Source organism: Gopherus evgoodei, chromosome 8, assembly GCF_007399415.2.
Source record: "Gopherus evgoodei ecotype Sinaloan lineage chromosome 8, rGopEvg1_v1.p, whole genome shotgun sequence".
NCBI classification, from domain to species: domain Eukaryota; kingdom Metazoa; phylum Chordata; order Testudines; family Testudinidae; genus Gopherus; species Gopherus evgoodei.
Window position 1 is genome coordinate 96,082,033 of NC_044329.1, and position 18,899 is coordinate 96,100,931.

Here is an 18,899-nt window from a genome sequence, read left to right on the forward strand (position 1 = left end):
AGTTTTGTAAATCAAACGTGTCCGTTTGATTTCTGAAGTTTTAACATATATCATCTGCTTCCTTCTCCCTTTTCTTAGTCTCAGAGACCTCATCTGCACTACAGGTCGGTCTGTATCAGCATCTATTGGTGTAGCAGTTAGGGATGGCTGTTTCTCATAGAATCTTCTTGTTTGTAGTGACAGAGTAACAGGGTGGTAGACCCATGTTAGAGATCATGTTGCTGCCTAGGTCAGGGGTTGGCAACCTTTCAGAAGTGGTATGCCGAGTCTTCATTTATTCACTCTAATTTAAGGTTTCACATACCAATAATACATTTGAATGTTTTTAGAAGGTCTCTTTCTATCAGTCTATAATATATAACTAAACTATTGTTGTATGTAAAGTAAATAAGGTTTTAAAAAATGTTTAAGAAGCTTCATTTAAAAATAAATTAAAATGCAGAGCCCCCCTAGACCGGTGGCCAGGACCTGGGCAACGTGAGTGCCACTGAAAATCAGCTCGCGTGCCGCCTTTGGCGCCCTAGGTTGCCTACCCTTGGCCTAGATCATGGACAGGCACACTGGAACAATTTGCAGCAGCAATCCCAGTCAGACCTATATTGTAACATGCAGAGGGGGATACAGCCTCCTGGGTCAATAGGTGCACTTATACTAAAATCTTGGATACCATTTTGAGTTGTAGTCAAGGAGCGCAACCTAATCCCGGTCTGGTACGGATGGGAGGTCTTAAAGACGCAGGACTGGACTAACCTTTGTGGGCTGGCACCAAACATATTTGTGGCCCCCATGGGGGCAATGGAGCAGGGCACGAGGGGTCAGTCCCCGGAGTGATGGGCCAGCCAGGGGCAATGGGGCATGGCATGGTGAGGCGGCTTTGCTCTGCCCAGCCCAGTGCAAGGGCACTGTTTACAACTGTCAGTTGCCAGACACCACATGGCCTGTCCGGCCCTGTTCTGCCAGCGTGTCCATTCCCTTGGGGCCAGGACCATGCACACCACACAGCCCCCGCTCCCCCGGACCTGCTATGCCCAGTGCCCCCCAGACTTCCACAAATTCACAGTGCTTTGCACACCACCACTGCTGCCCAGTGCCCCCTACCCCACAGCCCCACCACAATGCCCAGCACCACGCCACAGCCCCACCACAACTGCCAGCACTCCACAGAACCCCCACTCCCTAGTGCCCCCAACACACACAGCTCTCCCCACTGCCCAATGCCCTTCCCTACATCCCCCACCATCACAACTACACAACCTGTTCACACAGCCCCCCGACTACCAGCACCCCCTCCCTTCACAGTCCAGTATCCACCCCACTAACCTCCCTACAGACCCACTCCCCATGACCTGCCTCCTGGACACACTCACGGCCCTGCTGGAGGTGACTGGCTCTGCCAGTTGAGTCGGCAGCGTCAGCCAGTGCTGGTCCCAGGCCTGGTTGGGGAATCGCTCTGATCCCTGGGGAGCAGCAGCATCAGCCAGGCCAGTGCCTGCCCCAACCCCGGCAGGCTCCCTCAGGACCCCTTGCCTGGAGGGGCCCAGTCAAGCCCCCCACACTGGTCCGCTTCCCCTGACACTGGCCAAGACTGTCCCAGAGGCAGAACTGCAGCTGAGGTCTGGCCAGGGGCAGAGAGGAGCCCTGGGCTGGCAGGCTGAGAGGAGTGAGTGGTGGGAAGGGCTAGGGCGACCAGACAGCAAGTGGAAAAATTGGGATGGGGGTGGGGGTAATAGTAGCCAATATAAGAAAAAGACCCAAAAATCGGACCGTCCCCTATAAATTGGGACATCTGGTTCCCCTAGAAAGGGCCAGCGGGTGAGAAGAGCCAGCAGGCTAGTTGGGCTTGGGCACAGTGCAAGCAGGCTGGGCCGGAGACCTTTCTGAGCATGGGCCCAGCGCCACTGTAACCCAGTTATTGCTGAGGAGCACCATAGGATGGGGCTGAAGAGTGAGGCCACCCCATACTCACCCCTGGAGGCAGCTCCTATCCCACAGGGCTGGGCTGGCTCCTGCTGTAGGAATTACAACCTGGAGCATGGCGTTACAGTGCATCTTGGGTTTGACCCAGCCACGCCTCTGGGCCAAATTTGAGTGAGTGGTGTTGCAACCTGCACATTGGGAGCGGCACCCGTCAGGTTTGGCACTCTTGTTTCATGATTTGTGTTGGTGCAGCTGAACCCAGGAGCCCACACTAAGCTGCCCCTGATAACATGATTCCCAAACAGAATTATCTAATCTCTTGATCTCTCCACACTACAATTGAAAACTGTGTTAGAATGTGGATGACTGTAACCATGCAACAACTTGTGTGCTAGCATGTTTAGACTTGTAGTATAGATGGACTAGAAAAGGAAAATCTTGTGGCACCCAATAACAGTGCAAGGCCCCAAATGCATTAGAAACTGCATGTTTACACTGCACAGGGGTAGGGGACAGCAGGTTTGCAGAGAGTCTACACCAGAGGATGTTGAATAATCCTGTCAGCTGTAGAACAAAGCACTGTGGCAGCTTTGTACTGGAATGTGTAAATGGGGCATTGAAATATACTGCACAGACCCACGGGGCCATACATCTAGGTGTTGAAGGAGAGCAACCGAGCTGCAGCCACTACAACTTCCCATGCCATGGCTGTCCTAGCAACCACAGTCTTTTGTAGGCATCATGAACAAACCTGCTTGGGCTTTGTGGAGCAATTAACTACAGACAGGATGGCAGAATCTGCCTCTGGGGAGCATAATTCACATGGCCTCCTTTCCTCTCCAGCCTCCTTTCTCTCAACTTGAGTAAAGCAAAACTAAAGATCACAAGCATTGTTTTCAACTTTAAATTCCACGTTCTCTCCCATCGCCCCAAAGTTTGCAGGGCTGGGAGGCCAGAGTCAGCTAGACTTGGCAAGCTCTTCCTCTCAGCTCGCTCTCTCTCCTTAAGTCAACAGAGAGAACACAAGAGAAGAAAATGTTTTTATGCATACAGACGTAACAGGCTGTTCTTCTCGAGGCGGGCGATTGAACTGGCTTTCATGCAGTGAGCTCCTCTTGCCAGTGAGAGCACTAACACACAGCAAAGGTGTGTGGTTTCTGGCAGATGCTAGCCTGTCTCATATGTTCTGTGAACTACATAGCTGAAGGCCAAGTGCGTGTGACCATCCAGTAAGAGTGGGAAGGAGATTAACTTGATCTTTCTGCAGTGTTTACTGCTTTTAAAAGTATCTGGTTCTACTCTCAGAAGTCTCTGGTGATAATCTGGAGTAACATCAGATTTACCCTGATGTACTGAGAGCAGAATTTACACAAGAGGTTTTTTTGGTTACATTTCTGTATTTTCATCTAGCATGCGGCTTCAGGGGACAGCGCAGGATTGGAACCTGGAGTTCACATAATACACCCCATAGCTGAGCTTTAGCCAAGCGACCACCTTTCATCCGTCCCAATGTCCCAAGTAAATATGCTATTGCCCGCATACAGAGCATTCCACCACTGATGAGGAATTCAGAGCTTCTGCACTAAGGGCCAATCTGAGATGACTGAGCAGGGGAGGAATCTTCCCCCTGAAGTCACAGAACAGCTGCAGAGTCACTCCACGGAGGCAACAAGGGCTGAAGCAGAATTCTACAGCCCCCACCCCATCGTATGGTAATAAGCAACAGGATAGCCACAGTGCTATATTCTCTGGCCTCACCCACAGTCTACCCTGAGTTTGGGAAAGGAGCCTAGATGATTCTGCAAACACCATCACAGCCATACAACCATGCCAACAAGTGCCAAATTCCAGAAGCCACTTTGCCAGGAGAGGGATCTGCTCCTGTCCCAAGGGGTGACCAACTCCCATCTCAGGTCCACTCCCACCACTACAGGGAAACCTTCCTCCACTGAACCCCACACCAGCCAGGGGGGCTGCTCTCCCACTTTAACAGAGATATTAAACTGATTTATTACAGGTTGAGCAATATGCAGCAGCTGCAAACCATACCACGTTGTTGTGATTATTTGCATTATAGATCAGCCCAAGCCAAAACGTGAAACCTCAAATCTGAACACCCCCAAAGCTATGGGCTTGGTTCAGATCTGGTTCTGAGCTTTGCAGTTCTGACATGTTTCTAGCTTGTCTATCCACATAGGGTTCTTTATGATACAAGAAAAGAACCCACACAAGTTTAGTTAGTTAGTTTCTTTTCTGCATTAGAAATTCAGGTTTGTTTACCCTATTTTTCCTGGATTACTCTGACAGGATGATGATATCAAAGATATCATGTAAGTATAACCTAATTAATTCAGAAGGGAAGTTATTTTTGTTCAGATTGCTCAACACTTTGTTTTTTGTTTGTCTTTGTTATCCTACCTTAACTATCTGAGAAACAGTCAGAAGAAAAATACCATTAAGGATCAACACCCTGCCCTTTCAAGAGGTCTGAGAAGCTCATACACCGCATACAGCGGTCACACTTGAAAAGTTTGTTCAATTTCAAGGAATGTTCCTAGTTCCCGTGATAGTCCTCATTTTAAGTACAGCAAATGTCTTCACACTGTTAGAATCTTTCAAACTGGAAGAAACTTTTTAAGAGTGACCACCATTACTGAGGCCTCCAATGAGTGCTCCACCTAAAAGGAAGACAATAAGACCAAATCTTCCTGAAAATTCTAATGTAAAAAAACAAAATAGATCTTTTAAAGACCACTCATCAAGTCTCTGGAGATTGTAAAGAAGCAAAAGAGGGCCCAAACATTTTTTCCCGCCTCTTCCATTGATCTTTAAAGAATATGTGCTTTAAAATTGAAATGATTGCCCTGGGACCAACTATAATGCAAGGATCAGATTAATAGATTTTAAGAACTGAAGAGATCATTATGATCATCTAGTTCAACTTCCTGCATTACACAGGCCATAGAATTTCACCCAGTAACTCTTGCAGTGGAGGGATTTTTTTTTTAAAGGCTGTCTGGCTTCATGATCAGTTTTAAGAATCAATAGTTTGGTAAAGAGATACTCAGCTATAGCTCTGACAGCTTTAAAACATAGTTTTCCATGTAGATAGGCAGCAAAATGTCTCCCATACCCTGTCAGAAACTTCTGTAATTCAGTGGGCAAACTTTGCCTGAGCAGTAACTCCCTGCATTAAAACGGATAATATCTGAAGAATTTTATTCTTTGGAATTTTACATCTTTGCAGCTGGGCAAACTCAAACAAGAGAAATGAACATGCTTCATTATATATCATGTATATGTCTCTTAAAGACACCGACTCCCTACTGCTCAGCTTTTAAACACACAAATCTTGGGAATTATTTGGAGTCCTAAATTAATCCTAAAAAGAAACTAAAGTTTAAGAGCGTTCACAGAGGATTGCCAAACATGAAATCCCGTGGATATCTGTTACCAAACCTGCACATGTTCACCAACAGTATTTAAGGCTCCATTGTGACTTTAGGCATGGCCCTGAACAAGGGATAGTGCTTAGCCTGCTTCACTGCAGGAGTAGCCATGAGAGCCATCAAAGACTTGCCTTTGAAGCAATTCCTTGCTACCCTGCTAAACCAGCAGTAAATCACTATTCCCTTCCCTACTCTGGCCAGCAAGTGGGGGTGGAGCCAAGACCTCCTGTGTTCCTCTCTGCTCATCTCCTCTAGAAGGCAAGTAACTTCTCCTGCGTGCCTGGACACAAGGTAGTTCTAGAGTGATAGAATGGGTGTTATCACTCTTACTCACCCTCTTGTGTAGGTGAATAGTTCAAGATATATTCTAGCTCCAGGAAGGAAGGGCATTCAGAAATTCATCTTGCAACAGTGTCTTTCTTTCTCCTCCCACAGTCAGGGCAGAAGTGGAAATCAACCATTATTCTTTGTCACCATTAAAGATTTTGAAAAAAGTGTTCTCAAAAGCAGGGTTTTGGAGCGAAGCCCAGAGCTGGAGCCCGGAGCAGTGGAGCTGCAGGTTTTTGCCCAGAGCTCGAGCAGCGCCGAAGCACTGAAAATCTTGACTGCTCCACTGCTCCATTTTTTTTTCATTTTCAATCCAAAATGAATATTTAGCAAGAAAGTCCTAAAAGTGCCAAAAAGTTTCAGATTGTATAACAATTGATATTAACATCTACATTACCACTTTATGTAATATGTCACAGTTATTCTCACTTCAGCTGAAATCAAGATTTAATGTACAGATACAAAATTACAAAGTTTTTTGGAGATATGTTTATTAAAGCATCAATAATTATCAGACATCCAGCAACACTGCAGACTGCTCCCACCCTTGTGCCAAGGTTAGGCGAGTTTGTATTCACGTAGATTAGTTAGCTAGTTAGATTAGTATGTCTTCATACTTCTTTTGTAAGGGTTGATCAATGAGACGCGCTGAGTGCTGCAATTACAGAAAAATGTGATGCAAAACGCAACATTTAAGATATCACAAACAGGTATATTGCAAAAAAAATAATGTTTTTGTTTATTAATTATTAAGATATCGCAAGAGATATTAACCACCTAAGCTCATTTCTCACACGGGCGCCTGTGACCGGTACATTTGTTCATTTGTACATGCTCCCATATCACTCTGGAGGACTTATTTTATATGTCATCTGTTCAATGGTCTTTTGGTAGTATTGTTTGTAATTTTAAATTTACTGAAAAAGTCATGTGCCGCAGATATATAAATATACAGTAAACATTTTTGCATAAATTAGGAGTGATTTTTGTGATATATCCAGAGCGACTGGAAAATGTCCAACACAACTTTGGGGGTGAATCCTTAAGTCATTTTGAGAAAAAACATTTCTGTGAACACTTGTCCTAAAATTCTCCCTAAGAGAGCTACAGTCCCTTCAGGGAGGTGATGAAAAGTAAATTTCTGATTAATATCTCAAAAACACTTTAATATAAAGTAATGAAATTATGTCTATTTCTTAGTATTAATATGTGCTACCACATTACACGATCCAAAATTATTTAAACCATAGGCATCCCAAACTCGCAGTTGGTCATTTTTATTTCATATTTCAAGAAAGGCTTGTCATCGACTGCCTAATATTATGTTCCATAATAAGTGAATAATTTTTGGTTATTATTTATTGTTACATTTAAAATTTATGGCTCACGGCAACTGTAGTTTAAATAATTTTATTTGAATGATGTTGTATGATAAAACATTGGAAATAAACTTTAACGGGAAAGCAGATTCAAATTGCAAGCACAGGCCTTTTAGTAAAGAGAACAAATTTTTTGAAATAAGTTTTTCCTTCTTCAGACTGGAAATATTATACAAGATAGAACATGTTATTTGTTCTATCTTGTATAATCTATTCAGACTGATGAAGCAAAAACATATTTCTGAAAATTTGCTCTCTTTACTGAAAGGACTGTGCTTGCAATTTGAATCTGCTTTCCCGTTAAAGTTTTATTATTTATTTTCAACCTTCTAATGTGTAGCCTCATTACTTCCCAACAATTAATGTTGTAGAACAGTGATAGCATGTACTAACGCTATGGCACATACCAAATTTCATTGATATATCTATATTAAAGCGTTTTTGAGATATTTATTAAAAACTTGGAAAATATTTTCAGTATTTTACCACAAAATTTCATAAGAAAAACTAACTTGCAATTTATAAATAAATATTTGTGTTAATTATATATATTAAAATACTTCTTACTTCATTAAACTGCAAGAAACATATTAAAATATTAACACATACTTTAATAATAATTTTGTGTGAAAAGAAAATGCGATCATTTTTGTCCAGAAAATCCAAAATAAATTCGAAGAACCTGAAGTGGTTAAGATATCACAAGCAGGCACATTATTAAAAAAATATAATGCTTCTGTTCATTGCTTTTCAAAGATCATAACAAGAAACATTTGGATGTGGTAGCAGCACAAGAAGATTTGGCCATGGCTTCAACAAAAAAATGAACTCTGGCCCCATGATTGATAGCTGATTTATGAAAAAGGATCTCAACAACGTCTTTACTTTCGAATTTGAAAAGCCCAAATTTGGGCTTTTGGGAAAAGCAAGGAAGAAACTGGCAACGTGCAAGGTGGAAAGGAAGTGAATGGTGAGCTCAAACCATGTAGCTTCAAGACAAGTGAAGCAAGTGCCATGAAAAGTTTCAACCTTTGGCAGCGTGTAAAATATAACTATCCTGAAAACTATGCGGCTCTGGTTACAAAAAAGGACCAGGAAGATGAGGCAAAACAGAAAGCTGATGCAGCTAAATGACATTCATCTGGCTCTTTGAAAACTCCTGGAGAAAAGATTTTTTGCGGAGCGTCATCTGAAAAGAAACCCAAAATTGAGCAAACAAAGCTTGACTCATATTTGAAGTCCTCAAAGGTCACAGTCACCATGGATGCCAATACTTTCCGTGAAGGGCTGATGGAAATGGTTTGCTTGAGTTCAACACCGCTCACTACCTTCAGACTAAAGAACAAAGGATTCAAAAAAATTGCAAGTGAAATGGGTTGGCAACTTGGCGTTTCAATATGGCATCATGCGGTTCGTCATTTAGTTGTCAGCACAGCTGAGTCTGGTCGCGAAGAGCTCAAGAAAGCTTTGAAGCAAAAATTCTGCTACCTGAAAATGGATGCTACCTGAAAATGGAAACAGAAATTTCCTTGCAATCAGTGCTCAGTACTATGAAGAAGGAAAAGATAAAGCTGTGGTAGAAACCTTGGACATAATCGACACTGAAGGGCCTCACAAGTCAAGTAAGAGCTATTTTAGAAAAATTTTGGATCAGTGAAATGCAAGTGCTGAGCAGCTGCATTGAGAATGCAGCAAACATGACGTGTGCTGTCAAAAATTTCAGTGAAGACAATGAAACTATTTCTACCTCTGAGAACAGGGATGTGGACAGAACTGAAGCTATTTTGCCTGATGAAGGAACTAAAGGAATAAAATTGAACTCAACATGGATGCTGCTGCGCAATGGGTTAATGAACCTAGCCTCATACTTCCAACGTGTCTTCATGAGGATGACTCAAAAGTCCAACTGATGAGGTGTGGTATTCACACTCTTCAACTGGCAATCTGGGATGGACTGAATAAAAAACAAAGAAATTTCTGGCAAAAATTCGACAAGTCGTCAAACTATGAACCCCAAGTATTCAAAGTGTTCTGCTTGATCTACATGGGGTAACTCAATCATTGGATACTGTGACTCGCTGGGGTTCAACACTTGCAATGATTGATCGGCTTCTCATTTTTCAATCTTACTGTGAACAAGTGGCTGCTGCTGCAACAAGAGAACTCAAGTTAACAAAAGCTGAATGGGATGAAGTGAAGAACTCGTGAGACCTCTTGGCAAAGCCAAATCAAACAGCTGTAAATCTTCAAGCTGTCGATGTAACCCCCCAGGAGTTTTAATGAAGGAATGGTGAAAACTGTCATAATTCTTACAAGAAAATGATGGACAAATTGCAGAAGGAATTCTATCCTCCATGCAGAAATGCAAAGAGAAGTTTTTTCACAATATTCTTTTCCTTGCTGGAGTTTATGTTGACCCATGGTATCTGATTCTTCTTACCTCAAGGGAAACACCAAAGGCAAAGGAAGGGCTCGTTGATATTTCTTGACAACTCGAAAAACAAAATCTATTGCTAAATTTGAACTCGGCGAAAGAGGTTGAAGAAAACAAAACACAACAAAAGGAGTCATCAACAATTGAATTTGTGGTTTCGGAAAGTTCACATCCTTCAGAAATGGCAGACTGTTCTCAAACTTCCATCTCCACTCTGAACTTGTTCAAGTGTCTATCCCTGAGACATCTTCAACCATCAAGTGGAAGTGGAAATAATTCAAGCATCAATTCTTCAGAAGATGACGACTTCGAAAAGGAATTGGATAAACAAGAAAGATGCCAGTGAGTTTCTGCGATTCATAATTGTAATGAAGCATTATTCGAGAGAAACTTTCGGGAAGATTGTGAGGCGATGGAGTCTATTGGCAGACTAAACGTTAAGTCTGTTTTTGAGGCCATTCACAGCTACTCATACCACATTCAGGCTGCCTGTAGAATTGCTTCAAGTATGCCAACAACTCAAGCTAGTGTAGAGCGACTGTTTTTGGCTTTAAAGTTAATTTTAAATTATTTGCGGCAGGCTATGAAAGACGACTTGATTGCTGCAATAATTTTTTACAGAATGAATGATGAATGATTCTAGTTTGTATCATTGTTGACGACATTTAAATTGTTTTAAAAGTCTGAATAAAAATAATGTTTTTTCAAAATTACAGTATGCACTTTCTTATTTAGTTAAAAATTAATTTGAGTCAGAGTGCGGAGCGGAATCGAAGCAGAGCTGGAGAAGTCATTTTTGGTGCCAGAGCGGAGCTGGAGAGGAGCAATTCAAATATTTGATTGCTCCAAATCCCTGCTCAAAAGTACCACCCTGTAACAAAAGAGGCTTTCAATGGATGAGTCCACGCGTAGGTAGAGATTGAACCACTATATTGGGGCTCCTGCTATGTAAATATCCTCTCTGAGCATGTGCCTATAACTTCTCTAGTTAGCTGGCCTTCTATGACTGCCTTATTTCCTCTGCCATGACCAACCTGAAAGATTAATTTAGGGACCAAGCATGTCCTACCCTGCTGACAGACCTTACCTATCATTCCACCAGCTACTGAAACTGTCTAAAGCTTCGAATAGCACCTGCTCCTCTGCCCACCTAATAAAACCCTCCTGAACAATCTCATCCAGGGATGACAAAGTATCTGGTCTCCCCAGAAATGTGCTACACAGATAGCAGAAATCTGATATATAATAGATGCCCATCTGAGCCTGTATGGTATGAATCCTGGATCCTGGGTCTTTCTGGATGGAGGGAGATCAAAGGGTGAAAGCAACAGACTCCACTCACTGTTCCTTAGACTAATGAAGGTTTGAGGCTGTATTCTGAGTTTAGGCACTCACTCTCACAGACTGTAACTATTTTCCTGTTAATCTTTAATGGAGCAGGATGGATTCATAAATTAAAAACAAACAAAAATCAACCTTCCACAGCTGTCACAGCCCTGCTCAAGTTCACCCTTCTGGACACTCACCACACCGCTGTGTGGGTCCCTCATACTGGACCCATCTGCTTTTAAGCTTCCCTGAGTCTTAGCAGAATCCAGACATTGCCTCTGGCTTTCAGGGCACATTCTCAGGGTGCAGATCCTATTACTCTCAACCCCTTCTGAGAGCTGAGACCCCCACAGTCCAATTGCCTAGGCCCTGAGACTCATGACACCTCCCCCAAGCTCCCCAGCTGCTTATGCACATGCTTTCCCAGAGTGCCAACTGTGTGGGTACTCTGGTTTACAGTGTGCTATTGAGTAAGAAAGACCTCCAGGATGTGCAGAGATATCGCACTTCCTGTACACTCTAGATCAGGGGTCGGCAACCTTTCAGAAGTGGTGCGCTGAGTCTTCATTTATTCACTCTCATTTAAGGTTTCACATGTCAGTAATACATTTTAACATTTTTAGAAGGTCTCTTTCAGTAAGTCTATAATATATAATGAAACTATTGTCGTATGTAAAGTAAATAAGTTTTTAAAATGTTTAAGAAGCTTCATTTAAAATGCAGAGCCCTCCTGGACTGGTGGCCAGGACTTGGGCAGTGTGAGTGCCACTGAAAATCAGCTTGCGTGCCACATTCAGCACACATGCCATAGGTTGCCTACCCCTGCTCTAGATGCTGTCTTCGACTTCCTGGGACACACTTCCTGCTGGGGCAGCATTTGAACTGAAGAAGAAGCCCAGCTCAGGACAGTCACAGGCTGCAGGAACACAGAGCAGCAGAAAGTTTTGTGACCTCACTGCTATACATTGTTCCTGTTCATAATAAAGGGCTTAGCTTGACACCAGATTTCTCATCAGACAATGTACTGGAAGCCCCAATGAGAGAGGCAACACTGAAATGGCTGTACAGGGCCACTGAAATGGCTGTACAGCAATGCACATCACCCTGCCATCAGCTCTGAGAATTCAGCCTCTATGCCAGATGTACAGATAGGCTTGGCGGAATTCAATTTTTTAAATACAATTTTAACACATAATATCAGTGTTTATTTTTAAGTATTTTTTCTATTTTTATCAATTTTATTTCTTCCAAAGTTGTATAACATTATGGGTTTTATGCTTTTAACATATTTATTTAATTTTTCACAGGAAATTATGGGGGACTCAGACAACAATTAATGGCACTAGATGTTGCGATTCAAAAAGTTAAAGCTTTATAAACATTAAAGCACAATTTGTCAACATCACATGTCAAAAATATACAAATAAATATTTCTAAATCAAACTTTAATAAGTTCTCAAGCAGCATTTTTCTCAGGTTGTTTATTTGGATAATTATTAATGGAAATATTTTTTCATCACTTTGTGTGTGTCCAGTGAAATAGACATTTACTGATGTTTACTGATATAAATCTCCCAAGCCTACATATAAATGCTCAATTACCAGGTATGGGACAAAAACCAAAGGATGACTGATGAGGGTGCCGTAGTAAGGAAAAGACTTGGAAAGTACAGTCACACAACATACTACAGTAAAGGAGCAGGACATCTTCCACAGTTAAAAGCAAAGATTCAGTGAGCATTTGGCATTGGCCAGTGAAAGCTACAGTGATCAAAGAAGAAGCGCCTTGCTCACACTTAGTGATTGCAGATGAAGGCAAAATCTTATGAAGGAATTGTAAGCATCTGCTCAAGATACCTGACAACTTAGCCAAGACAAGTGAAATGAGAGCAGACATACCAGCTGAAAGCAATCTACAAACTGACCCTGTTATCGACTATGAGACTGAATAGTGTGTTTCAGACAAAAACCGGTTTGCAATACAGCAGAATGGGAAGGTTGCTGAAATGCCTTAAGAGACTGATCAAGACATGTTTGGGTTGTGTTTAAGTCAGTTGTTTTATTTGCAATAGTTTGATAGTTTAATGGTGTTTTAGTTGTCAGGAAATTTAAAAAAGGTATATAAAAGAAGAAAAATGTACTGTAGAGTAAGTCCTCCAGGAAGTAGAGAGATGCCACAGTTCCTGTACACTCTGCAGACTTTGATTTCCTGAGACACGCTGCCTCCTGGGGCAGAAACAAAGAAGCCCAGGACAGAGCAGTAGCAGGCTGCAGCCACACCAAGTAGTAGAAAGTTGTTACCTCATTTCTGTACATAAACTCTTCAGGAACTATCTTGAAACCAGTCAACTCCTCAGTAAGATACTTCATACAGTTTAGCTCTTCAGGTCTACATGATAGTTAAGGCGAACAGTCCCAAGATTAGCACAGGGTTTCTAAAACAATTACTCATTAGCTAGCACAAGAGCTATACTGATCTAAGCAAAACAAGAAACCCTTTTGTAAAGGGACTTCTCACTACACAAGAAACACAGTACTGCATGATGGGAATGTGCTGCTTTATTCAACTACATAACAAACAAAGTGTGGGGGCACCCACTACCTAAACAGGAAGTAAGGGAGTAATATAGGGTACGTCTTCACTACCGGCTGTATTGGAGGGTAGCAATCGATTTCTCGGGGATGAGACGTGATATATTGATCCCTGAACGCGCTCCTGTCGACTCCGGAACTCCACCAACGCGAACGGCAGTAGCGGAGTCAACAAGGGGAGCCGCGGACGTCGATCCCGCGTCATGAGGACAGTAGGTAACTCGATCTAAGATACTTCAACTTCAGCTACGTTATTCATGTAGCTGAAGTTGCGTATCTTAGATCGATCCCCCCCCCAGTGTAGACCAGCCCTATGAGTAACCCAGTTAATCCCTTGAGAAACACTTTACTACATACCTGCTTACAAATACCCGGCCAAGTTTCCTCACCATTCTGGAGCATGATTTGGACAGTGTCCTTTAAGGATCCAGGTCCACTTTGCTGGGTCACACTTCTCTAGGGTTGCCAATTTTCTAATCACACAAAACCGAACACCTCTGCCCTGAGGCCCTGCCCCTGCCCCACCCCTTCTTCTAGGCCCTGACCCCACTCACTCCATCTCCCATCCCTCCATCGCTCACTCTCCCCCTCACTTACTTTCACTGGGCTGGGGCAGGGGGTTGGAGTGCACGAGGGGGTGCAGGCACTGGCTGGGAGTATGGGCTCTGGGGTGGGGCCAGGACTAGGGGTTAGGGTGAAGGAGGGGGTGCTGGCTCTGGGAGGGAGTTTGGGTGTGGGATGGGGCTCAGGGCTGGGGCAGGAGGTTGGGATGCGGGAGGGGGAACTCGGGGCTGGGACAGGGGACTGGGGTGAGGAAAGGGGTATGGGAGGGGGTTCAGGGCTGGGGCAGGGGGTTGTCAGACCATGGCTAGTTTATTACACATGGAGGGTTGAAGTTATACATAGAGCTCATAAGGACAGCCAGAATTCATAAGTTGTACATATACAGCTCCCTCACATTATCACAACAGCATAATAATATTTTTTTCATTTATGTAATCTCTTTCATTCCAAAATACTCTATAGATTATTTATGTAGGGTTCATATCACTGACTATTGAAATGTAGCCACCATCAGGGTGGAATACCGGAGATTAGTGGTGGGGTTAGTGGAAGGAAGAAACGTATAAGTACCCAAGTTGGAATTTAGCTGCAGTTTAGATTAACACTTCTTTTCCTTGTAAAGTGCTGTGGGATGTTTATGGTCTGGACTTCAGTTTCAACACAGTCAGAAGACAGATTTGTGAGTGCACAGTGCTCCCTAATACCGTATTGGTGCATGGACTCAGAGGAAAGAGGGCCACCTACTGAATCACCACCATCACTGCAGCATCTATGTTTTCCTCAGCAGTCTCCCATCCAAGAATTGAGTGAGTCTAACATTGCAATTGGCCAACACCTGGCCCAAGGGACAATGGCAGAATATATGCAACTGGGTGGTGGCTTGTGTTTGGTTTGTAGTAAACAGGTTTTAAGTTTGGAATTTCTCCATTTGACTGTGCAAGGAACTTTGAAAGTCTTAATATGACTGAACTCTTTAGAGGACATGGAGAGGAAGCGAGAGACAGAGGCAGACAGTATGGGACAGAGGTCAGAGTCTAGCTGTACATGTGTCAGAATAAGAAGAATAAATGTCAGTGCCCAAAAGATGAAGCTATTGCTGCATAAGGTCACTAAACACAACTAATTTCTTTATGTCCTTGGAGTCTTGAAAGGTAATCTCATTACAGTGAATACATCAAGATCATGTAGGTCTCTCCATATAAAAGATGTGAGGGAGCTGAAAACTTAAAATGTGAATTGGATTTTCCTCACACTGTCTACATTAAATAGTAGTTTAAGGTGTGAGGGGGAGGGAAGAAAGGCGTCAGAACAGATGCACTCAAATCACTTTGATTGAAGAAGAGCCTGTTGAGACCAAATACATTGAAATTCGTTGAGAACAGTTATTCCCTACAGACAGATTACTTCTCTTGCAATGCTGTTACAGGTCTCCTGCAGCTCGAGCCATTTGCCATGGTGTGCAAACTAAAGCAATTGCGCCTAGCTTCAATTGTACTTCTCCTTTTGAAAAACCAAATGTATGTCCAAATGTATGTCTGATCCATTTAACTCTGTTGTTCAAGGCAGTTTCTCTCTTTTAATGACACCTTCACCCACTTTGGGACTTTTAACCCAGCTTCCCTCATTGTATATTTGCTGAATATCATGATGGTCAGCCAAATATAGCGCTCTGAAGAATTCTATTTACACATCAAATAGAAAGGAGAGCCGCCTACTGCTGCTGTGAGGATTGCCTTTATGAAAACTTAGCCCCTTGACAACAGGAGCCTTGTTTTAAATGTTGACAGGTTTTAATATACGGGACAGGTCACACTCTCTCTTTTTTTTATTTCTTGTGTTAGCCACATTTCTAAACCATCCTCATTTTTCTTTTTCCTTTCTATTTCTGTGGCTGGTGGCTCTGAGCAACAGAGTTGTTTCTCCCCTACCAGACAGACCGCCAAATTAACTTTTTGCATAAGCAGGTAGCAGAGGGGGAATTAGCAGAGGGGGTTTCACTGATTCCAGAGAGACTGGTCTCTTAGTCAAAAGGCCAAAGGTTGGCTGTATTACATTGCTATACTAGCCTCTAACACAGGGCTGCCCAGAGGATTCAGGGGGCCTGGGGCAAAGCAATTTCGGGGGCCCCTCCCATAAAAAAAACTTGCAATACTATAGAATACTATATTCTCTTGGGGGCCCCTGTGGGGCCCAGGACAAATTGCCCCACTTGCCCTCCCCTGCCCCCCCGCCCCAGGTAGCTCTGCTCTGACATAGCAGAAGCGAGATACAATTCTGTTAACTAATTTCTTTACTTCTTTATGTGTCTGAATGAAAGCCTATTGAAGTCAGTAGAAAGACAAGATTCTCATCGATTTCAATGAATCAAAGCCTGAATGGATGTAAATGGGGAAGTGTGTAGGTATGCCGAGAATGTGGCCCACTTTCTATTTCAAGAGCTCAACCTGCTCACCTTTTTCCAGCTCTGAATGATGAGAGGGAAAAACCTTCACTGACCAATTCCAATTTCTCCGTTTCCCAGATCTGTGGACAATGACAGGACACAAGCATGAAAACACACAAGTTCCCTGTAACGGGTTACAGTCATCTAGAGGTCTATTACCTTCCAACAGTCCAGGGCAATATATTTCCACTTTAAAAACAGCACTATCCTATTGCTTCTTCCATCTGCCTTGATTAACTTTACCTTTTCCATAGTTTCCTATCAAATTTATTCCCTGATTTGACCAATTTTATTATTTTTCATGAAGTTCAAAACCTCTTATACTGTTTCTGTTTTACTCAAATAATGGTGAGAAAAGAGCCTGGAAGCCAATATGTCTCCTGTTGATAGCTTTCCCTTCTCTGAATAAGCTACTAAGATTTTAGGCTAATTGGTTGTTCATTCAGCCACATTATTGCCTTGTTATCAGAGTTAGCAGTCTTATTTCTTAATAACAATTCACATTGCAATGTATGTCCAGGAGACAACACATGACTGAAGTGATGCCGGGGCTGCAGCTGCTGAGCACAGAAGCAAACACGTGTGTAACATCTTATAAAAATAGCTAAGCTACCAGAAACAGCTCCTTTGGGCTTTGTCCATAAAGAATTTATTACACAGGAACAAATGAGGAGGGATCATTTTTCCCACCTAGGACATGAGCTTGCACAGTGCAGGGGCAGAGTACTGAATGAATCAGGGCGAGGGGGGAAGACTGATGAGCAGAACCTGATCTGGCATTAATGAGTCAGCTGCCGTGCAGCCACCAAATGCCTAGGAGCAGAAGTAACATCTCGCTGCCTCATCGGGATGCTGAGAATGGCACTTAGGGTCATGTCTTTTAAGACAGCTCCATTCTTTACCCTGTGAGAATACGAGAGTGGACACAAAAGGGGCATGAGGCTAACTTACATTCAGTGAGGAGAACTAAGCCGGGTGCTTAACCTCACTGATGCTCACACATTCGTACTGGAAGGCAACAACCTCCTTGGGCTTCCTCCTGTGCATGACAGAAGGACTTGAAGGATCAAGACTGTAATGTGGCCTTTCCAGTGTGCAATATACTAACCACAGTGATCTGATTTGGTATTTCCTTCAAGTATGAAAATTCATGCTACACCTGGGTGATAGGAGCTACCTTGTTACCCTTGCCTCCAGAGTGAGGGAGTCTTGCTTGTGGTAGCTGGGTGTTAGCTCCCTAGCACCACCAGTCTACCAGCCACTCAAGCACTGTCCTCTGGGCTATGGCAGCACTGTCTTTGCGTTGCAATTGATGCACCCCATACCTGAGTCTCCTTGAAAAGTTCCCTTGTGATATCCAGCCCCTGACCCCGCCTACTCACAGAAATCCCAGATCCTTGTCTCCCAAAGGAACAACATAGCCATTTTACCCGTTTTACTGTAAACCACTGCTCCTGTATAACACACAGCGCTTGGGAGCACTTCTAATAAAACAAAAGGATGTTCATTTAAGAAACAAGAGATGCTCCACTAGAAACAAGAGAGAATGATGGAAACAAATGGTTACAATATAAAACAAAATAATAAAATGTAAACTAACCTTATTGTTACCTTTTCTAGCTAATAAAGTAGGCTTTCCACCCTAAAGTTCAATCTTTTTGCAAAGCTGGCTGGCAGCCTGCCCTGGCCCCGGTGTGTGCCGCTGCTACCCCAGATCCTGCAGCCCTCCTGCACCCTGCTCCCCCAACTCCCTGCCCTGAGCTCCCTGCTGTATCCCACACCCCTTCTTCACCCCAGTCTCCTGCCCTGAACCCCCTGCCTGCACCTAACCCCCTGCTGCACCCCAACTCCCTTCCCTGAGCACCTTGCCTGAACCCCAACCCCCAATGCACCCCAACTTCCTGCCCTGAGCCCCCTGCCTGCACCTCAACCCCCTGCCCTGAGCCCCCTTCTGCATTCCACACCCCTTCTGAACCCCAATCCCATGCCCTGAGCCCCCTGCCTGCACCCCAACCCCCTGCTGCACCCCAATTCCCTGATCTGGGCCCCTTGCTTGAACCTCAATCCCCTGCTGCACCCCAACCCCCTGCTGTGAGCCCCCTGCCATATCTCACACCCCTCCTGTATCCCAACTCCCTGCCTTGAGGCCCCTGCTGCACCCCATGCTCCTTCTGCACCCTGAGCCCCCTGCCTGCACCCCAACCCCCTGCTGCACCTCAGCTCCCTGCCCTGAGCCCTCACCGGACCCTCATGTACCCTCTGGGGGCAGGGAGGGGGCAGAGTTGGGGTGGGGATTTCAGGAAAGGGGTTGGAATGGGGCCAGGGAAGGGGTGGGAAGAGGTGGGGCCTCATGGAAGGGGTGGAGTGGGGACAGGGCCGGGGTTAGCAGGGGTGTGTGTGTCAGTGATGTGGCCCCCGGGCCAATGAACTAGCCTTCATGAGGCCCTTGTGGTCATTTGAGTTGG